The 23,734-nt window shown below is 45.9% G+C and overlaps 1 protein-coding gene across 2 annotated transcripts in view; it reads right to left on the reverse strand.

The window, feature by feature from the left end:
* The window catches only part of LOC138570070 (N-acetyllactosaminide beta-1,3-N-acetylglucosaminyltransferase 3-like), a 397,006-nt gene extending 376,913 nt beyond the window's left edge, over window positions 1–20,093 (reverse strand). For both annotated transcript variants that reach the window (XM_069648653.1, XM_069648646.1), the window contains exon 1: window positions 19,986–20,093. The gene's annotated coding sequence lies outside the window, so the exon portion shown is untranslated. The remainder of the gene's footprint in view (window positions 1–19,985) is intronic.
* Window positions 20,094–23,734: the final 3,641 nt, after the last annotated feature.

Consider the following 23,734-nt stretch of genomic DNA (forward strand, 5'->3'; position numbering starts at 1 on the left):
TCCATAGATAAAGAGGCCAGAGTCAGTTATGAGGGCTTACCAAAATAAAAGGCCAGCGCAGAAATGATGTTGGACATAAGGCCTAGTGAATCCAAATCAAAAGGAAAGAAAGTGGGCCTCAACTTCAAGATGCTAAAATGTGCGCAGTGCATTTCATGAAGGGAAAGAAAGACACGTGGAAATGATGTTTGACAAATACATGGAGAGCTGCACTGATATTTCCAGAAACAGCAGTGCACAGTATCTTAAATGAAATGTCAGAATTGTGTTTCAAGCAGCCACAGTAAAACAAAGCATTTTACATGTAAAATAAATAAAAGCATGTCATTTTGTTTTTACACTCGGCAAAATGCTTGCCAGACTTTCAAAGTGTGAACATGGTTTCTGCCTATTACAAGCTCATTCACATGGACAATTGCAAAGCAACATGCAGGGGTTTTTGAAACTGTGTGCCTTATGGGACAGAGGTTCTGTTGTTCCCCCCTTCTATTTCTCCATCCGATCACCCTTCCCTCTCCTTTCCTCACTCCTCTCTTTCTTTTTCACTTTCAGTGCGCAACCTTTTCTTTATCTTTGATCCTTTCCTCTCCTTCTCCCTTCATATTTCCTCCGGCAGAGTGTTAGCAGAGTGTTAGCTGTGCCATTGGATTCTGCTGTAGTAACTCTTCTATCTTCATTTTCTGGGCGGACTGCTTTAAACACTCACTCCAGATGCAGAGCGTCTGCAGAGTGTTAGCAGAGTGTTAGCAGAGTGTTAGCAGAGTGTTCGCAGAGGTCAGCTGAGGGGCCGGGATGGAGGTAACCTTGTTAACAACAGCCCGCAAACGCAGAGCCGGTTAAAAATACCTGATTTCAACAATGAAAATCATGAGGTAGAAGCAACCTGTGGATTGAACTCATTACTGTGCGTACATGTGATGTTGTCAACGTCTACAACAGCGTGCAGTGACAATCTGCCCAGTACAAACAACATGGAGGCCAACAAGTTCAAAAGTAAGTTGCCACTGTGCGCAGCGCAAAAGTTTAAAGACGTTTTGATATCGAGTGTGCAAAGCATGCGCAAACTAACCCCCCCTCTCCCTCCCAACACACAACTTTCCATTTCAGCGATTCACCCGCGAGTGGCGTCCGCGGATACGTGTGACAGCGGCGGGCTCCCTGTGGCCGCAGTGTGTTACCTGCGAAAGGACGCAGAGAATGACACGGCGCAGGCGCATGCGCGCAAGTTGCATGGGGAGAACGAAGCAAGGCGAGAAATGACAAATTGCTCTCCAGAGAGAGAGGAGGAGAGAGCGGGAGGGGGGTCCTGCAGACACGGTTCACGTTGCAGACAAAGCACCGCAGAATATGATGAAGTCTTTTGTGTCCCCTTACAGTAAGGAACTTTTAAACTTACACAAAGTAAGTTCCAAAATGTAATAAAGGGCGCATTCAAGCAAGTGTCCACTGAACTTACTGACCCCTCTCTTAACTGACCCTTATATGTTGATGCTCTGGATGAACAGGAGAAATAAATGACCTGGCACAGAAAAAAGTTAAATCAGCCAGCTGAGTTCTCAATATATTGTCTCATTTGTACCAAGACACAATTGGGAGTTGCTTGCCAACAGAGCTTGGCACATTAAAACAGATAAATGAAAAAGGACCAATACAAGTGCCTCTTTATCCAAACGGAACGTAAAATCCGCAAACCCTTGGAAATGCAAAAGAAAATGATGACTGGTCAAAAAGAAAAAATTTGTACACAATCGATGTCATAAATTAGATCAATAAAATGGCATTTTAAAACAAAAGAGGTACTAACACAACAACCCAGGATGATACCAGCCAATTGAGAAATGAATATGAATGAGCACAATAATATCCAAGTGCTACAGGACACCAAGAGTTATTACTGGCATCAACACGCTGTGATTCGGCTCCAGTTATTCAGAAAACTAATTGTGCTACAAAAACAGCTTGAAAAATAAAGAACCTGCAAATATGAAAAGCACAAAACAGCTTGGCTCACATTTCAAATCAAAGCGCAATTGCTAATCAAAATGGATCACTAGCAGGAAATAGCTTCAGCGTGACAAAGCATGAAGAAAGCGAGCCAGAAGATGAATACAGGGCAGAGGACTACTCAATTGTCAAAACATCTACTCCACAAATTACAAGTATAAAGCGTACAATCACAGAAGTAGATACCAATAAATCCACCCTATATATGACGCCTGGAAAAAAAGCGAAAGCAGCAGGACATGATGAAAAAGCCTGTCAAACTCTACAATTAAATGACGGGAGTCGAACGCCAAGCACAGAGTTAGAGGTTGGGAAGCCACAGCCAGATAAAGATAATCGGAAGCCAAGCACAGGCTCTGATGGAAATGACACATGCCAGGGCACAGAGAACGCAAAACGAAAGTCTGGCCACAATGGAGACACTGTAAAAAAAACAAGGTTCAACCAAAAGTGCTAATTTTACTAGTCAGGACCACTTTGGATCATATGCAGAGCACTGTGCTTACATACAAGCAGTGGTTAGATCCATGGTTACTATCACGCTTGCTCCATTTCTTAAATCATATAAAGCTCTTTACAACAACTATGAAGACCAAACAACTCTGATGGCAATAATGCAATCAAAATTAATATACGTCGAATCATACATTGAAGCTACGAAGGAAAGAAGGGCTTGAGAGAAGGAATCTGAAAATGTGATTTTTAAAACATTAATTGACCCAATGGAAGATGTTCGTGAAGACAAAAGAGCCTTCCTGAATTACCTCAGTGACACTGTTAAACTTCTAAAAATGGAACCAACTAAAAAAGTTGAAATGTCAAAAGACAAAAGTACTGAAACCGAAATTAACATACAGCCCAAGGGGATCTTGAAACAACTAAAGAGCAAACAAAACAAATGAGATCAATGTAGGAAAAGGAGCTCCAAACGGAGAAGTACTGCCCGTAAAAAACTGGCAACAGACACCAAAAGCATCTTGCCAAGTGGAGAACCCACAGTTTCAGAATCCTATACAATGCACTAATATTAATCCCCTGACGGGACATATAGAGGGTAGCGTGACATCAACCCAACCCAAGGAATTTTTAACGATATTTGATTCAGAGCCTTAAAAAGAAGCAAATAATAAAGAGACAGGAACAAAAAGGAAAACCTTGGAAGTGCAAAACAAAAAGACAAAAAATCAAATAAAGCCAAAACAAATAGCCAGCGGAGGAACACAGAACTTTATAAGAAATCTTAAGCCGTTTGAGGAACCCTCCATGAAAAACATACAAAAAGTGAACAAAGAATCAAAAACGATGAACAAGGATTTGCCTCACAAGATACAGAAAGGTAAAAGGATCTTTATAAACAACCAAAGCACCATAGAGGCTGAATCGAATGATGCAGATAAAACAGATGAATCAGCGCTGTTACTACTATCAGTTTATGAAAATGTAGCTATTTGGCACACGAAAGTGAGAATGAGAACAAAGACAGTGTTATAGAACAGCGTTGTCTAACAAAACAAGTTGTACAAAAGATACTGTATTTATAACGTTGGAAGAAAAGCGCACACTCATAGAGATAAAAAAACAAGCCAACAAACACAAAAACTGGGCTACTAAAAACAATGATCGATCAATCCAAACAAGATGGTTTCAAACAGAAAGAACATCAGAACACCTACCAACGGATTCAGAAAGATCAAATACATGAACCAAAAAATGAAATGCCTCAACAGCAAGCTCCAAGAGATGAGCAACCAACCATGCATAAATTCATGCTGGAAAGAGCACTCAAGGTTAAAGATTGTCTGATCTTGAATCAGGCTAACCTTATGAGACTCTTACACAGTGTGCCACAATTAAGGGTGATCGACCCGAGTGATATAAAGATTGTGGCATTTCCGAAAGAAGCAGAAACAGATTACATCTGTATTCATCTAGCATCCAAGTCAATAATGCACTTAATTCAATCGGCAACTGACATATTAAGGTGCTTGGGATTTGACTTAACCTCCTGCCGAAGCAGGTCCCCTGACAGTGATATAAGAGCAGATGGAACAAAAAAAATCAGCTAAACAAAGAACACGCGGCAGAGTTCCTGTTAAATGATGACATAATTTGTAAACCTATCAGATTCTCCCCTACTATTCTAAAGGGACAAAAAGCCATGCACATGAAGATAGTGGGCAGAACAGTCAAAACCTCTAGCAAAAGTGAAATGGATGAAGAACAGCTGGTGACCAGAATTGGTCTGGAAAAATCATGGATTTGGCTAGCCGGGGCATTAGAATCAACTGTACAAAACTTGATCGAATGACCGGAAGCTAAATCTAACTCCCAAATTTCCTCATGGAACACCTGTGGATTTCAATATCTATTTCAAAATATCAACTCAGAGTTGATTGGTTCCGATGTTATATACCTACAGGAATGCTGGCTACAGGAGACGCTGGCTTTAGATGGCTTCACATGCTTTTTAACTAAGGCCTACAAAGGACAAAAAGGGAGACCATCAGCAGGCCTATTGACATTAATAAAAAACAACATGCAAAGCAAAGTGGAGAGAGTGATAACACCATCCCCACTTATACAGATACCATAATCCATGATTTACAACAAAATCTCCCAGCAAATACAACACAAATAGTTTTTAACTTGTATTGGAACTCTAAAGCAATAGATGGTGACAGTTTTATGGAGCAAGTAACAAAGTACATTGATGACCTGAGAGCGGAATATATCGCGCCTCTCATACTTCTATGCAGCGATTTTAATATTGACTGCTGTACGAATGCGAGAGCAGAAGATCTACCAGCGCATAAGGAACAACAAAGGGATAGAACAAAGAGGTGGATGACAGAGATGAAATCTAGAGATCTTCATATAGTAAACGGCACTTTGCCTGGCAATTTGGAAGGAGCCAAAACATGGTTCTCACACAATGCTAGTGCAAACCTGGATTATTTCTTTGTTGACTCGACAATACACAAATTAATAGTGTCATTAAAGATATTATCATCATCCAAGAGCGACCACAGCCTACTAATTCTCAAATGTAGAGAAACAAATGTTCAACAGCAAGGCATTCAACAGCAGGGCATTCAGAGCAAAAAGACATGGCCCCATAAAATTGTCACAAGTAACGGACTAAATCGATTAAAATGGACTCCACAAATGGTTCCTTTACTATCAAATGCCATAACTAAGTGGCAGCAGTCAACAGACCATAGTGTCGGATATGAGAGCTGTTTGCTGGCCTTTAGAGAGTCAATATCAAAGACCGGGAAGACCAAAGTGAAAGGATTACATTACTATAATGTGGAGCTCGCACAAAAAAACAGAAATTGGCAAAAGAACTGAGAGAAATTAGGAGATCGAAGACCCCTGAGTCAATAGGGCAGAGAAAAAAACTGAAAAGGAACTACAGGTGCTGGGCTAAATTACACCGTGAGCAATTATATCAAAAAGACTCTGAGCATATGCTCATGGCACTTAATAACAAAAACTCCAATCTTTTCTGGTCACTAATAAATAAAAACTTAAGCCTGCAAGGCTCGGAACAAAAAACCTGATCCATGAAGCCCAATGGCGAGAGCACTTTAGTAACATTTACGAACAGACAAATGATCTTTCTCTGTGTGGCTACTACTCTTCCAGTCTTTAATTATTCTCTGACTCTATGTCTCTGCAGGCTGTGTGTTTGCACAACTTTGTTTCTGTCTCTAACTGCTCTCTCATTCTATCTCTGTCCTTTTCTCTCTCTCTCTCTCTTTCTCTCTCTCTCTGTCCCTCCCTCTCGCTGTACCTTCCTCTGTCTTTAGTTATATCTCCACTTCTCTGTCTGCCCCACCCTCCCTTAGATCTCTTCTTGCAGGCGTAGCCGTAATGTGTTCCCAGTGTGCCAGACATGTCTCATCGCCACAGGCACATCCGGCCTCATTGCGATGCTGGCGGCCGCAGTATGAACGGTGCCGGTAAGGTACCGGCACCGTTCATACTGGACTGCCACATTACGAGTTTGCTCGCGCGTGGCGGTATGCATGTCTGGTCTGGCCAGACGTGCATACTGGCACCCGCGAGCAGACCAGGCTGCTAACAACGGACCCGTCATTAACGTTGTTAGCATCCTCCCCATTCCCATTGAGCCCTATGGGGGCTCAAATTGGAATGGGGACGTACCGTGTGCGGGTCCCAAAAATGGGAATTACCAGGCCTGCAAAAGTCAGAATGGCCCGGTAATTCCCTTTTTTTCGGGACCCTGACACGAGTTTGGAGGTAGCCATGCCGTTAATGACGGCATGACTACCCCTAAACTCGTAATGAGGCCCATTGTCATTGCATACTAGGTGACATAGATAAAGAAGTATAAATAATCCAGCAGGATTTGTCTTGCTTTCATCTAAAAGAAACACTGTGGGGTTTTTGTTGTGATCCTCGTTTAGGCTTGTATAGGCTGATAACGTGAGTACCATTATGCTGGGTCTAGATACATTGGGCCTCATCACAAGTTGGGCGGTATCCCAGCAGTATTTCCGCCGGTATACCGCCCACGTTAATAGCGCTACCGCCACCCGGTCTGGTGCTATTAGTGCCGGATCACAGGTTTGGCAAAACGGTCCTTCCCCATTCCTCATTGGGCCCAATGGGGCATTTTCAGCGCAAATACGGTCGGCGGCATTACTGCACAGTAATTGCGCAGAAAATTGGCAAATTCGCAGCAAATTTACCCCCAGATCAGAGCTGGGGGTAAATCCTGCCAAACCCATGATTAGGTGGACCTTTAAATGCGGCGGTAATAGCGTAACCACAGCATTTAAGGGTTACCGCCAAACTCGTGATGATCCCCGTTGTATTACAGTGTATTACAGTGCTTAGAAGTGAAAGGAATCTTGCATGAAGCTCTATACAAAATAATGATAGTTATTAATAGCTCGGCACTAATGCTCTAAGGGGTAAATTGTTGAGCTGGTTGGTGGGGGATACCCTGTTTTCCCAAATCGCCCAGAAACCACACACCACGCAGAATGTATTCAAATGGGTGCATGTGGGCTGTTTGGGAGACACAATTCGGCTAGTCTAGTTCTAGTCTAGCCCCCATTGCCCACGCACATAGAACTAAACAGCGCAGATACAACCATGCATTAGTTTAACAACTGGGCACACGTTTCCTAGAGACATAGTTCTCAATATTATTTTGTGTGTTTGCTAATAAACGAAATGCACTAGATGCAGGGATCTTACACTGCGCCTTGTGGTGCATCAGTACCCTTCATTCATTCCTGCAGAGCTCTCCCGCTGTGCCTTGTGGTGCATCGGTACTCTGCATGCCTGCAGAGATCTCACTCTGTACCTTGTGGTGCATATGTATGTTCCATTCCTGCAGAGATCTTCCACTGTGCCTTGTGGTGCATAGGTACTTTGCATTCCTGCAGAGATCTTCAGCTGTGTCTTGCGGTGCATATGTACATTTCATTCCTGAAGAGATCTCACTCTGTCCCTTGTGGTGCATATGTATCTTGCATTCCTAAGAGATCTCTGTGCCTTCTGGTACCCTGCATTGCTGCAGAGATATCTTGCTGTGCCTTGTGGTGCATCGATACCCTCTTTGCCTGCAGAGATCTCTCACTCTGCCTTGTGGTGCATCGCTACCACGCATGCCTGCAGAGATCTCCCGCTGTGCCTTGTCGGGCCCTGCATGCTTGCAGAGATCTCCCACTGTGCCTTGTGGTGCATTGGTACCCTGCATTCCTGAAGAGTTCTCCTGCTGTGCCTTGTGGTACCCTGCATTCCTGCAGAGATCTCCTGCTGTGCCTTGTGGTGCATTGGTACCCTGCATTCCTGCAGAGTTCTCCCGCTGTGCCTTGGTACCCTGTATTCCTGCAGAGATCTCCCACTGTGCCTTGTGGTGCATTGGTACCCTGCATTCCTGTAGAGTTCCCCCTCTATGCCTTGTGGTACCCTGCATTCCTGCAGAGATCTCCCGCTGTGCCTTGTGGTACGCCGCATGCCTGCAGAGATCTCCCGCTGTGCCTTGTGGTGCATTGGTACCCCGCATGCCTACAGAGATCTCCCACTGTGCCTTGTGGTGCATTGGTACCCTGCATTCCTGCAGAGTTCCCCCTCTATGCCTTGTGATATCCTGCATTCCTGCAGAGATCTCCTGCTGTGCCTTGTGGTACTCTGCATGCCTGCAGACATCTCTCGCTGTGCCTTGTGGTGCATTGGTATCCTGCACGCCTGTAGAGATCTCTCGCTGTAACTTGTGGTGCATCAGTACAGTGCATTCCTGCAGAGATCTCCCGCTGTGTCTTTTACGCTACGCCCTAGCTAGATACGGTTCTTCAGTTTCCCCAATCCTTCTAGCCAGACCTGCGATTAGTAGGGTTTTGTGATAGTAGGGATGATTTTTCTGTAGGCAGACAGAGCGATTTTGCCTTCATTGGTTTTTGCTATTGCCATCTAGCTCTCAGGAGTGGTGCTTGAGAGCTATGCGCAGGTGGCGCGATGGACCATTATGGATATAGCAGGTTATACGTTGGCATCAGCTGTGCGATTCTATGACACGCCTGATGGTTTCCGTTTTTCCTTTTTACAGGAGTTCTGGCTCATGACCATTGCAGGCTCGCAATGAGCATTTCCCTCCCGTCAGTTTACTTTCCTGTACGCCCATTTCCTGATTTTTTACTAGGTCAAGCGGAGCCCCCCTTCCACGGTCATTGGGTTGGTTAGAAGTGCAAGAGTATATTTATTTTAAGGGTGTAAAGCGGGCTTTAGTGTTGTCCTCAGGGTAGCCTTCTGCTGGGTTGCAAGGTTTTTCCTTAGATAAGTGGGGGAGGTTTCTCCTCCTTTGGGAAACATAATATCCCTTGGTGGGATAGAGGGGTCTGGGAGTGCTACTCATCTTCCATCCAAGTTATTACGGCCCTCTATCACAAGGCGTTCCAACGTCTCTACATTAACTATCTCAGAGTGTCTGTCAGTGCGATTTCCAGAGGGCTGGGATATATTTAGTTAATGACTTGGTTCTCCTAGTCGTCTGCATGGCATGTAGACCTTTTGGGTTTTCACAGGAGATTGTTTGTAATAAGGTGCCAGCACAGGGTGCTGGGGGTTTCAAGGTTTTTCAGATTGGCTAAAATGGAGGTGAGTCCTCTTCTGGTGAGCACCTTCATTTTAACTGTTTAGTGATCAGTTCTGTGCAGTTTAGAGTCTTTGCTGAGATTATGGAATTTAGTGGTCCTCCTTCGGTTAGTTTATGATCCTCTAGGGGATTTATCAACCATGGAGGAGGGAATGTGGTCCAAGCACCTGGCACATCTACAAAGGGGGTTCAGATATCACTATAATGGTAGTGATTGGTTGTAAAACACATTTTTTCTCCTTCCCAAGTTCGGTCTCTTAGGGGTCGGGTTTTTTATAAATATCTTCCTTTTGTCATGGTAGCAGAGTCCTTCTTCAAGAGCTCGGGAGATCTGTTGGTCTCCGTCTTGGCGGTTTGGCAGTTTGAGCTTTTCAGGTGGGGCCCCTTTCTTCCATTCTGCTTCTGCCCCCAGAAGACATACCTTTCTTAGTATACACATATGTCCGGTTTATTTATTTATTTATTTTATTTATTTATTTGGATTTATATAGCGCACATCTGCCCTGGGGCATCGTGGCGCTGAACGTAGTCTTACTTGTTACAGGCATACATAGTGTATATATAGATACATGCAGATGATATAAGCAGTTTTAATACAGTAGTGATTGTTTACATACAGTTGTGGTAGAGCAGTTGGATAAGTGGGGCGGGGGAGGAGGGGTTAGTTAAACAGCGTGGTATTAAGTAATCTGCGGAAGGCATGGTATGTGTTTTCGTTCCTTAGAGCGGTGGGGAGTGCGTTCCAGTTTTTGGGTGCTAAGTGTTGAAAGCGGGACCCTCCGGCTTTGCTTCTTTTGAAGGTGGGTACATAGGTCTGGTTGGTCATGTGAGACCTGGTGGGTCTAGTGGATGTATTGAGGGTGATTCTTTCAGAGAGATAGGGCGGGGCCTTGGCGGAGAGGCATTTGTGTGTGATGGCCATGGATTTGAATACTATGCGTTCTTTTACTGGAAGCCAGTGGGCTTCTTTTCTGGCTTGGGAGATGTGCTCCCTTTTTGAATTGTGGTAAGTCTATTGCTTTTCAGCTCCGCTCAGGATGGGTCGTTGTATTACAGATTAATAAAAAGACATTTTACTCCCATTTTACCTTTAATGAAGATTTGTCTTTTCCACTTGGTTCCCCAGTGTAGTTATGGGACATGTCCTGTTTCTGATGCAAGATCTTTCGTTAACGCATGGGATGGAACCTACAAAGCTTTCACCCCCTAAGGGGTATTTTTCTTTATCTCCAGAAGAACTAAGTGTTTATCTTCTTTTGTTTGCTATCTAGGTTCCCAAAAATGGTATGAATTTAAGTGTTTTAAATGTTAGATTGGACAACAGAGGAGTCTATTACACCGAGGGGTTTTTCCTATTAGTATAAGAAAACTTTGTTCAGTGACCCCCCCCCCCTCTTTTTAACCAGTGGGATTTGGTGGCCTGTAAGGAACGATGGAATTGACACATCTTCCAGTTGCTTTTTCCTTGCAGTGGATTTGGCTATGCCTTATAAGACAGTTATTCGAGCAGCCTAGCCTTGGGCAATACTTTTGCGGTCAGCTGATTGATCAAATGAAAACATTTAAAACATTTTCTTATCCTATTATTTTTTTATTATATTGTCACTATTGTATTGATCATGTTGTACTTATGGGATGCAAGGGCTTCAGACTTGCATAATATGAGCCTCCTGTCTTGTCATAGAATGGCTAACCCCCACACTAACGTGAGATGGGGGTTTAGATTCTATTAAATACAAGGAGGCGAGTATTATCCCACCCACTACCCTTGATATGATATGATATGGCAGTTATAACACGCATATGCACAGGTGTTTCAAGAGAGAACATTCTTTGGTTTGTTGTTCTTCCCATCCACCCACCCTTCTTGCTTGTTGTTCTTACAGCTACGAGTTGAGGTTCTGATCGGGAGTGTGGCTCAGTTACAAGATGTGGAGTGCGTGGTACGAGAGCTTCGCTGGATTTGTCGTCATCGTTCATCATCTAATCTGTGCAGTGGACGTCTGGTTCAAGACAGCTACAGAAAGAGGAGTTGGGTTTAGAGTAATGGATTTATATAAGGAAGGGTCCCTGCTCATTGGTCTCCTGCAGGGCATGACCTGTCCTCCATGATGTATTGGGGAGTTCCCTTACATTGACATTGAACTCTATTTAGTTCTGTTCTTTACATCTTTTTGGTTTGTAAAAGTTTTTCTTTGCTGTTGTGGTTTCAGAGTAAAGATTGTTATGCATAATACTCGCCTCCTTGTCTTTAATAGAATCTAAACCCCCATCTCACGTTAGTGTGGGGGATTAGCCATTCTAACACTATCCTGCTCCGCTGGTAGATTTGTTTCCACATGAGAATGCACCTCATTTTGTATTCGATTTGCAGAGTGTTTTATGTCTGTGGGAATATTATTGCGCTCTTACACAGGATTTTTTTTTTTATGGAGCATCTCTTGAGATAAAAAAAGATGATGAAAATGCAGCGTTTTCAGTTTTCCATTTCTCTTCATAAATGCAGGATGCGAGGAATAATGCAGACGCGAGGCGGTGGGGAGCGGGTGGGCAGCAGGGCTACACCGACCAGGCAGCAATTTGGGATCTGCTCACAGCAGACATGGGAGAGGTTGAGGTCTCTGGACTGGGTGAGCTACTCACACCGGACATGGGAGAGGTTGAGGCCTATGGACTGGGTGAGCTACTCACACCGGACATGGGAGAGGTTGAGGTCTCTGGACTGGGTGAGCTACTCACAGCAGACATGGGAGAGGTTGAGGCCTCTGGACTGGGTGAGCTACTCTCACAGGACATCACAAAGGTTGAGGTCTCTCGACTGAGTGAGCTACTCACAGCAGATATGGGAGTGGCTGATGACGCTGCACTGAGTGAGCTACTCACACCGGACATGGGAGAGGTTGTGGTCTCTAGACTGGCTGTGCTTCTAGCACGGGACATGGGAGACCTAAAAGTCTCTGGACTGGGGGAGCTACTCACACTCCCCATGGGAGGGATTGTGGTTTCTGAACTAAATTAGAGATGCACACTCCACATGGGAAAGCTTGGGGTTTCTGGATTGGGTGAGCTACACACATTCAGCAGGGACGAACGTCTGGTCATTGACTGTGTGAGATACTCAAATACAACATAGGGTAGCAACTAACACCAGACATGGAAGAGAGATATTCTTCTGGACTAGATGAGGTACTCATACCTGTCATGGGAGAGGGAGAGTCTTCTGGAGTAGATGAGGTGCTCTCACCTGACATGAGAGAAGGAGAGTCTTCTGGACTAGATGAGGTGCTCACACCTGACATGAGAGAAGGAGAGTCTTCTGGACTCGATGAGGTACTCACACCTGTCATGGAAGTCTTCTGGGGTAGATGAGGTGCTCACACCTGACATGAGAGAGGGAGAGTCTTCTGGAGTAGATGAGGTGCTCACACCTGACATGGGAGAGGGAGAGTCTTCTGGAGTAGATGAGGTGCTCACACCTGACATGGGAGAGGGAGAGTCTTCTGGAGTAGATGAGGTGCTCTCACCTGACATGAGAGAAGGAGAGTCTTCTGGACTAGATGAGGTGCTCACACCTATCATGGAAGTCTTCTGGGGTAGATGAGGTGCTCAAACCTGACATGAGAGAGGGAGAGTCTTCTGGAGTAGATGAGGTGCTCACACCTGACATGGGAGAGGGAGAGTCTTCTGGAGTAGATGGGGTGCTCACACCTGACATGGGAGAGGGAGAGTCTTCTGGAGTATTTGAGGTGCTCACACCTGACATGGAGGAGGGAGAGTCTTCCGGACTAGATGAGGTGCTCACTCCTGACATGAGAGAGGGAGAGTCTTCTGGACTATATGAGGTGCTCACACCTGACACGGGAGAGGGAGAGTCTCCTGGACTAGATGAGGTGCTCACACCTGACACAGGAGAGGTAGAGTCTTCCTGAGTAGATGAGGTGCTCACACCTGACATGGGAGAGGGAGAGTCTTCTGGACTAGATGAGGTGCTCACACCTGACTCGGGAGAGGGAGAGTCTTTGGGAGAGTCTTCTGGAGTACATGAGGTTCTCACACCTGACACGGGAGAGGGAGAGTCTTCTGGAGTAGATGAGGTGCTCACACCTGACTCGGGAGAGGGAGAGTCTTCGGGAGAGTCTTCTGGAGTACATGAGGTTCTCACACCTGACACGGGAGAGGGAGAGTCTTCTGGAGTAGATGAGGTGCTCACACCAAACACGGGAGAGGGAGAGTCTTCTGGAGTAGATGAGGTGCTCAAACCTGACATGAGAGAGGGAGAGTCTTCTGGAGTAGATGAGGTGCTCACACCTGACATGGGAGAGGGAGAGTCTTCTGGAGTAGATGGGGTGCTCACACCTGACATGGGAGAGGGAGAGTCTTCTGGAGTATTTGAGGTGCTCACACCTGACATGGAGGAGGGAGAGTCTTCCGGACTAGATGAGGTGCTCACTCCTGACATGAGAGAGGGAGAGTCTTCTGGACTATATGAGGTGCTCACACCTGACACGGGAGAGGGAGAGTCTCCTGGACTAGATGAGGTGCTCACACCTGACACAGGAGAGGTAGAGTCTTCCTGAGTAGATGAGGTGCTCACACCTGACATGGGAGAGGGAGAGTCTTCTGGACTAGATGAGGTGCTCACACCTGACTCGGGAGAGGGAGAGTCTTTGGGAGAGTCTTCTGGAGTACATGAGGTTCTCACACCTGACACGGGAGAGGGAGAGTCTTCTGGAGTAGATGAGGTGCTCACACCTGACTCGGGAGAGGGAGAGTCTTCGGGAGAGTCTTCTGGAGTACATGAGGTTCTCACACCTGACACGGGAGAGGGAGAGTCTTCTGGAGTAGATGAGGTGCTCACACCAAACACGGGAGAGGGAGAGTCTTCTGGAGTAGATGAGGTGCTCACACCTGACATGGGAGAGGGAGAGTCTTCTGGAGTAGATGAGGTGCTCAAACCTGACACGGTAGAGGGAGAGTCTTCTTGGGTAGATGAGGTGCACACACCTGACATGAAAGAGGGAGAGTCTTCTGGAGTAGATGAGGTGCTCACACCTGACACAGGAGAGGGAGCGTCTTCTGGACTAGATGAGGTGCTCACATCTGACTCGGGAGAGGTAGAGTCTTCAGGAGAGTCTTCTGGAGTAGATGAGGTACTCACACCTGACCTGGGAGAGCTTTATCTCTAGACAGACACTTCACCCTGCCTGAGACATGTTAATGCTCCTGCTTTGTGCCCTCTACATCTGTATGTATTAATTGTGTATCACCCTACCCGCTTCAGAGCACAGGGGGATAGTGGGGAGCTTGAGGGGAAGCAGGCAATGGGACAGGGAGGAAGAGAGTAGGGAAAGGAGCATTTCATTGGCATAAAGCTCGCGGGCTACGTTATGTTATGTTATGGAGTCATCTGGCCCCGCTCTTCACAGTCTTGCAGGTCCACTACGCGCCTCCTGGCTAACACTTCCACTGGGGCGCAATTGGCCAATCCTCAGCAGAGAGGCCAGGGACCGAAAGATCGTGACGCCAGGGCAGTTTACACGCTCCTGAGTGGAGCTTATGCACTAGCAGTCTGTAGAAGCAAGCACTTTTTATTCAGCGCCTTACTCAAGAATTGAATACACACCCTAAATTTACACAAGCGCCAATCAGTAACTCAGGCCTATTACTATCACTAGGTAATAGCTAGTTGGAGCGATTAAAAAAAACAAAAAAAAGGCTCCCGTGTTGCAGGGCTGGCTGTCCCTTTTTTACGCCAGAGATCCATAGGGCTTGGTGATCAGATAGCTTAGTCCACTGAACACCTTTGTGTGTAGCCTGCAAAATCACAGGTCCAAACCCATGTTGCGTCCGCTCCTTACCAATGTGGGATGAAGTTCCGTTCAGCAGCGTGATAACTACAGCATCATGCAATACATTAATGTGTGTGTGTGTGTGTGTGTGACTGTGTGCAAAATATTGTGTGTGTGTGTGTATATTCAGTGAAAAAAAACTGTAGTTGACTTGACGCTGTGTTGCTAGATTACTGCAACAAAACCCTTGAAATCCAGCAAGTGCTGGGAGCTACAACTCCTTAACTCTTGCCCCCCCTCTAGCTCCGCCAAGTACATGAAATGCAATGGGAAACCTTAACAAATATCTATATCAACTAAAAGTGTGAAGATGTGCTCAGTTGCTTAAATTGCCCACATTCCTGGTTCACCATTTAAGCAAAGGGTGTGATCTTGGGCAGATCATTTAATCCCACTGTGTCTTATCTGCAGCTCTGTGATTCACTTCAGAGCTTATGTTAATATATCATGCTGTTATTATTTTTTTTTTAAACCTGACTTTAGAGTTGCTCCACATATAACAATAGTGCAATTTAGGTATTTTGCACCAGAAACTTATTTGCCACTCGGCTTACTTATGGCAACTTATTCTAAAGTCACTTCCATGATGCCTCCAAGTATCAAAGACTCATGATGTCCCTTGTGATGTCCTTTGCTTTGAAGTAATTTATTTTGGTGCAATCCATATGCAAATTAGGAGGTCTGTATGTATTTTTCCCCAGAGCGCCTGGACCGAGCTCTAATAGATGAGTTTCCTGCATCTGTAATAATCCTGCAGTTGTATTTTTTTGTTATGTGGTAAACTACCATCTACCACTAATGTTACCAAAAAAAATAGATTGGGGCAGGGGTGGGCGGTTTGTGGACGCGAATGAGACCATATGCAATTGCGTGCACTGCATTTGGGGGGAAAGTAGCAGGACTTTTTTCGTGGAGTGCACCCCCACTCTTGCAATGCTGGGTAATCCCCTGCTCCCCCTCCCACCAAACCCCCACCACTCACCACTGCACAGCGCATGAGCACACGGATAGCATCACAGATGCCAACGTTAAGGCACAAACACTCCGTCCAGGTGAAGTATTTCCCCAATACAAAGTCTTGCACTCTGAAAATTAAACAGTATCTCACACTACACCACTACTTCCACTTGGTATTACCCAAATTGACCTTTTACAATTGACCTTTTATCCTAATTGACCTAATTATAGTGGTCCTAATTGACCTTCTGCACAATTCACCTTTATATTGTTTTCGTTATTTTATATATGTATTGGGTTGGTTTTGGATTATAAATAATATAAGGGGATTGGGTGGCGGGGTTGCAGGGGTTTTGGATTGGGTGGGAGGGTTGCGGGGGTTCTCCCCTGCATATATGTCCTAATTGACCTTTTAAATTAGGTCAATTCTCCCGAGGTCAATTCTCCAGAGGTCAATTGTGGAAAGGTCAATTAGTATACATCCCTTCCACTTGCTTGAACGGTGGCATCGAAGTGAATGACCTACTATTCAAAGCAAGTGTGGGGAGGCGGTGCAGTGTGAGTTACTGATGCATTCTTTTGTTGTTCGATGTAGTTAGTGTCAGGGGGATACTTCGTCTGTAATATTATGTTTTAATGATTTGTGTGTATAGATAGGAAGACCATATTCTTCGAGTTTAAGCACTTTCTGAACGTATTCCAGTGTTCCATCTGTACTATCTGGGCTCACTTACATTTTGTGCATGTGGTTTGTGCATATTGTGCTTGCTTTTATTGTGCCTGCGGTCATCAAAGGCGTTCCATTCACAAAGCGCACTGAGGCCATACAAATGGATAAAGAGCGCTACATAAACAACTAATACAATATAATACAATACATATTGCATGTGCTTAGGTTTATTTATTTATGGTATGTATAAAGCGCACTAGGGCCCAGAGGAGTCAAGGCGCTGAGATGTAGAGACCGGTAAATCCACCAAAAGATAACTAGAACAAATGCGTCTTCAAAGCCCTGTGAAACTGGGCATCATTAATCTTGCGCAACATGGTGGCAGACGGTACCATAAAGTGGAGGCCTAAACTGAAAAAGAACAGCCGCCCAAGCGTACTCTACAGTGATGTGGAATTCTTAGTAGGTTTTGAGAAGCCAAGTGTAAACATCTGGCAGGCTGGTACCGAATCACTTTATTTTGCCAATACTCTGCGCCTACATTATGAATAGCCTGGTGCGCAACGCACAAAGACTTGAACTTGATCCCGGAATTCACCGGGTGCCAATCAAGCAGATGAAGCACGGCCTGTGACGAGGCGCAGTGATGGGAATCAGGAGCCAGTCGCGTTGCAGGGTTTTGGAAAATGTGCAATCGCTGAATTGGGAAGGTCGGGCGACCAAGGTATATGTCATTACAATAGTCAACCGACCCCATAAAAGATGACGTAACCACCTGCGCTAAGCAGCTAAAATGCAGAAAAAGAATCTTCCAAAGGGGTTTTAACTTGGCAAAGCCAGCCTTACACACGGCTGTAATGTGTGCACCTCTTGAAGCCAAGGGCAAGCGCTTCCCCCCTAGGCTCTTTACTGAGCTACGATAGTGAGTGGGACATGGCCCCAAGGAATCTGGCCAAAAATCACCACTCCAGTTGTTAGGCTGGAGGCAACGGGAACCGAAAACCTCGGTTTTCTCCACACTGACTTTTAACCAGTTCTCTGTCATCCAACTCCCAACTGCAGCAAGGCTCGTTTTCAGTGTGCCCCAGGCTCCAGAGTCGGCGAGTACAGGCGGAGCATTAGCTGCGTATCGTCAGCATAGGTACTTAAGTGCTCCCCTTGCTGAGAAACAAGTTCCGCCAAAGGCCGGAGAGATAAGTTAAAAAGAAGCGGAGAGAGAGCTGAGCCCTGGAGAGCACCACATGAAAGAGAACTTTATATCGGTCTATGTGTGTGGTTTGTGTATGAGGTTCAGGAGAGTGAGCTGTGTGGGGGTTTCTGGTGGGATATGGGCTGTGTGTGTAGTGAACTGTATGTAGGCATGGTGACGGTGCTGGGTGTGTGTGTGCACCTGCTCACTCTGATTGTATACTGTGTGCGTATGAATGCCCAAAGCCAAATCTCGTGCCGTCACCCTTGACACAACCATGGCCATGGCTGGACATGTACACGCCAGCATCAGCTCATGCAGTTACTATCTTCGGCTTTTGAGACAGTTAAGTCCCTTGCTGTCTGATCATTATAGGGCGACTATTGCCAGGGAAATCATTCATTCTAAAATTGATAACGGCAGCGCACTGCACGCTGGAGCTAAAAAGATAGATCTTAGCCGCTTGCCGGTGGTGCAGAACACCGCTGCTGGGTTGGTTGCTGGCATTCCTCGTCACCAGCATCTTTCGCCCACTTTGAGAAAATGACATTGGTTTCCGGTTGAAGCCAGAATAAAACATAAAGGGCCTCAGTACAAGTATGGTGGTCCAGGAAGACATTGGCATTAACTCCTGCAATGCCATACTACGAGTATAGCCCTGGTGTGGGGGATTTACCTCCAGCATCATGCCGGCGGTAACTCATCCTGCTTTCCGCCAAAAACCGGCAAAATCGGCAGAATTACTGCAGTGGTAATTTAGCCTGCAGTTATTCTGCCATAAATGCCCCATAGAGTACAATGGACTCTATAAAAATGGGGATTAACTCTGCCACCTTCACTTGTGTAGCAGTTTTCCTGCCGGACCAAGTGGCGGAAACAGTAATTCAGTAGGGCAGTATTTTGACAGATTTACCGCCGGAATACCGTCCAACTTGTAATGAGGCCCAAAGTGTTGATCACCCATCTGTGCGTACATGGCAGGGCTCCTCAGTAACGTAAGGATCGCATCATTCTTTATAGACTTAGCAGCCAACGGCGCTCCTCTACCAAAGCATTGCTACAGACTCCATGTCTCAAGGCGCCTGGAAACACTGGTGCATAGGCGCCATATAAATGTCCAATACAACTATTCTCTGCAGATGTACATTCCAAGAATATTGTCTATTGTGCCTGCCATGCTTTCGTATATTCTGAGTGTGTTTTATATGCATATTCTATTTCAGGGTATATTGTTGTTTGTGTGTTCCATGGGCATTGCTTGTGCTTGTGTGGTGCGTGTGTGTGGGAGAGAGAGGGAGAGTGTGTGCGAGTACCCCTTTATGTTGTATGTGATGTGGGGCGTGTGGGTGCATAAAGGGTGCGGTGCGCACGTATTGTGTTTAGTTCAGTCGGGTGTGTGTGTGTCTGTGTGTGAATGCAGATGCCTAATCCGGCGACGCGCGCATTCGTGGCTCCGGACCTGCTGAGCAGCCCCACTTTACAGATGCATGTTGTGGTTGTGAATGCGTTTCGAGTCCGGCGGATCGGATTTTCGAAATATCGGCGTCACGCACCAGTTCCAGGCAAGGGCTCGGTCGGCGTGCGTTGGAATTTTCAGACATCGAGGCACCCCATTTTTAGATGTACACCCCTTAAACATTAGTTTTAACAAAAATATGTGACTCCCGTTCTTTTGCTGAAACCGTATGGACGAGTTCAAAAGCGTGTTTAACTATAGAGTCCCGCGATAGCATAGCAGACTATGTATACATGTAATGCTATGCTGTCACGGGACATGCACTTGGACTTATGTGTATTTATACCTGTGTGTATATATTTGTGTGTTCGTCATATTTGTTGAAATATTGTTCCATTAACCACAAGCACACCCATAGTCTCTTTTTCCTGCTACACACTGAAAACCCCCCTCTCTACAGCTTTCCATCTAATCCCACCACCCCCTAAACACCCTTCCTCGGCAGCAATTCTGCTGGGGCTTCTTAGCAGCCTATAAAAACACACACGTTAAAGAGAGGAACCTTCAAGCAGTCTTGCAGGATCGTTTCACTTTTTTTTGTTGCTGCCTACAATTTGTTTTTAATTCTGTGCAAATAAAAAAAAAGGCCTGGTGGTCCCTCCACCCCCCAAGGCGGGTGTGTTGGGGGGTGGGGGAGTCATAGAAGAGCAGACTCGCTCGGAACTCACCCCTCACGTGGTTCCAGCGAGGGTCGCCGCTCCCTAGCCCGGTACTGCTCCAGGTGTCAGAGATCCGCCTGCTCAGGTGCGCTCCTGATCCCTCGCTCTCTGCACTAATAATAATGAGTGTCTCGCGGCTGGCTCCACCGCGACAAGCCTCTCCCAGGCGTGGCCCTGCTTCAGGTGCCAGCTGCCAACGGCATTGCGCAATCGAACCTTTCGGAGCGCACCTGCTGCTGCTTTCAGCCGGGTAGGTAGCTCAGTGAGTTAAGCGCTCTCGCTCAGAAACGTGTCCAGCCTGCAGGTGGCAGGTTTCAGTGAGGCAATGGCCTTTAATGCATCCAAGAAATCGACGTTTCTTTCTTCAGAGGTTGAAACATTTAGTAGCACTAAATTGGCGCCGTTACCTCCTTTACTTCGCAGGGAATGGACAGAACTTTGTTAGCGAGTACTGTGTGAAAACATGTTATTATTATATCTCAGAGGAATAACAGGACACTTTTGTATTTTATGCTGTTTTTAAAAAAAAATGTTTAAAAAGTTAAAATTTAGGTTAACACAATATCTACATTGCTTTTAAATCCGATTTATTAATTGAAATCGAGTTATGGGACTGGGGTTAGAACTTCAATCACCTCGGTAAATTAAATCCGATCAGGAATACATATGGGTCCAAAGGGAATATACATGTCGAAAAGTAAATTGCTTGGACACAGCTGTCAGGTTCCACAGCTAAGCTTTATTCCAGTTACAATTAAGATGACAAAGATGAACCACTGGGTCCCATCACCCAGGCTGGGCCTCTCCAACTGCCAACTCCTGGAACCTGCAAGACAGGCATTCCTGCACTCACAAGCAAACAGTCTCTCATGCGTTCCCAAGCACCTGCGTTCACACCAGGCACAATGCAATACATCTCCCCCCTTCACACAACACACAAATCCACAGGAACACTCATGCAGGGCATCTTTTTTTATGAGAGATGCAACTCAGAAGAAAGACGGAGGGCGTACCCCAAACATACTCGCTTTGCCTCCAACAGCAGTCACTCACCCTTAAGGAAGGCCCCTATCTACCCATACGCTATTTCTCTTAAGCACATGAAACGGGAGGATATCCCTCGACATACTGGCTGTGCCTCCAACAGTAGCCACTCATTCTTACGGAAGGCGCCCCCCCTATCTACCCATTCTCTATTTCTCTTAAGCACATGAAACGGGAGGATGTCCCTCGACATACTGGCTGCGCCTCCAACAGTAGCCACTCATTCTTACGGAAGGCGCCCCCCTATCTACCCATTCTCTATTTCTCTTAAGCACATGAAACGGGAGGATGTCCCTCGACATACTGGCTGCGCCTCCAACAGTAGCCACTCATTCTTACGGAAGGCGCCCCCCCTATCTACCCATTCTCTATTTCTCTTAAGCACATGAAACGGGAGGATGTCCCTCGACATACTGGCTGCGCCTCCAACAGTAGCCACTCATTCTTACGGAAGGCGCCCCCCCCTATCTACCCATTCTCTATTTCTCTTAAGCACATGAAACGGGAGGGTGTCCCCCGACATACTGGCTGCGCCTCCAACAGCAGCCACTCATTCTTACGGAAGGCGCCCACCCCTGTCTACCCATTCTCTATTTCTCTTAAGCACATGAAACGGGAGGGTGTCCCCCCGACATACTGGCTGCGCTTCCAACAGTAGCCACTCATTCTTACGGAAGGCGCCCCCCCCCCTATCTACCCATTCTCTATTTCTCTTAAGCACATGAAACGGGAGGGTGTCCCCCCGACATACTGGCAGCGCCTTCAACAGTAGCCACTCATTCTTACGGAAGGCGCCCCCCCCTGTCTACCCATTCCCCCAGCATACTGGCTGTGCCTCCAACAGCACCCACTCATTCTTACGGAAGGCGCCCCTTCTCTTAAGCACATGAAACGGGAGGGCGTCCCCCCAGCATACTGGCTGTGCCTCCAACAGCAGCCACTCATTCTTACGGAAAGCGTCCCCTGCTTTCAACCCATACTCTAATTCTCTTAGACACGTGAATGGGAATGCATCCCCCCCTTTATTCACAAACACATCTCACCCATTCCTCACTTCACTTTATCTCTGCATACATACACAACACCCATTGACCAGAACTCACACCAGAGTAGAGGTCTCACTCCCTTCTGCACACACATTTTCGTTGGCGTGGTGTCACCCAAACCTATGACTACCCCTCACACACGAGTAATCCCATACCATATATACCTCACTCACACCCTTGAAAAGACTTACAAATACTAGCACAATGTCATTTTAACATATTGCCATTGCCTTCAAGCTAACTCTATATCTGAACACAGCTGTCAGTCTGCACAAACATCAGAATGCTTTACACTATACACACATCCTAAAAGTCTATAGCTGACCAATGCTGTAGACCTGCAAATGCTCAAAACGCGTTAGTCCCTAACAGTTTCCCAATTCACCAGCTAAAGGTGCACATCTGAACACAACCTTAAAGCAACTCTAAAAGTCCATGTTGCGGCCAGCAACCTAAAAGTCCATGTTGCAATGGCATCCTAAAAGTCCATGTTGCGGCCAGCATCCTAAAAGTCCATGTTGCGGCCAGCAACCTAAAAGTCCATGTTGCAATAGCATCCTAAAAGTCCATGTTGCGGCCAGCAACCTAAAAGTCCATGTTGCAATAGCATCCTAAAAGTCCATGTTGCAATAGCATCCTAAAAGTCCATGTTGCGGCCAGCATCCTAAAAGTCCATGTTGCGGCCAGCAACCTAAAAGTCCATGTTGCAATAGCATCCTAAAAGTCCATGTTGCAATAGCATCCTAAAAGTCCATGTTGCAATGGCATCCTAAAAGTCCATGTTGCAATAGCATCCTAAAAGTCCATGTTGCAATGGCATCCTAAAAGTCCATGTTGCAATGGCATCCTAAAAGTCCATGTTGCAATAGCATCCTAAAAGTCCATGTTGCAATAGCATCCTAAAAGTCCATGTTGCAATAGCATCCTAAAAGTCCATGTTGCAATGGCATCCTAAAAGTCCATGTTGCAATGGCATCCTAAAAGTCCATGTTGCAATAGCATCCTAAAAGTCTATGTTGCAATGGCATCCTAAAAGTCCATGTTGCAATGGCATCCTAAAAGTCCATGTTGCAATGGCATCCTAAAAGTCCATGTTGCAATAGCATCCTAAAAGTCCATGTTGCAGCCAGCAACCTAGAGCTACAATTCCTCAAGACAGTTAAACCGTACTCCTCGCTACAGGTATACCATCCACCATCCACATTATCACATTTAGTTGAATGGCACTATTTCACGTGCCCAACACTTGTTACCACATTACTCATTTTAAGGTGTCTTACCCCAACCGTCCCTGTAGGAACCAGAACAAAAATCTGAAACTCTTCATACTGGTTAACTAAATACGCACAACACCAAAGATTTCCTCACAAAACACATGGTTTACAGAGGATATCTATCGATCGTGAGTTGTGCATTGAAAGAAGATACAGATTGTGCATTGTGCAATGCGTGTAGTGAACACTGCATGTCCTTCTTGATCAGAATCACTCCCATCTGGTTGGCCAACAATGCACAATGCACGTGCCCCTCATTTTCTTTTACCTCAACGGAGCTTCCAAAAATAGTTCTTCAGACAGATCCTCACCGAAACTTGGTAGTGCTTCTTGTGTGTAGCTAAACCCCTCCAAAATCGCCGAGCACGTTCAAAAAATACTTCACCGAACCTTG

This window comes from Ambystoma mexicanum, chromosome 1p (genome assembly GCF_040938575.1).
Source record: "Ambystoma mexicanum isolate Mex_15411 chromosome 1p, UKY_AmexF1_1, whole genome shotgun sequence".
NCBI lineage: Eukaryota > Metazoa > Chordata > Amphibia > Caudata > Ambystomatidae > Ambystoma > Ambystoma mexicanum.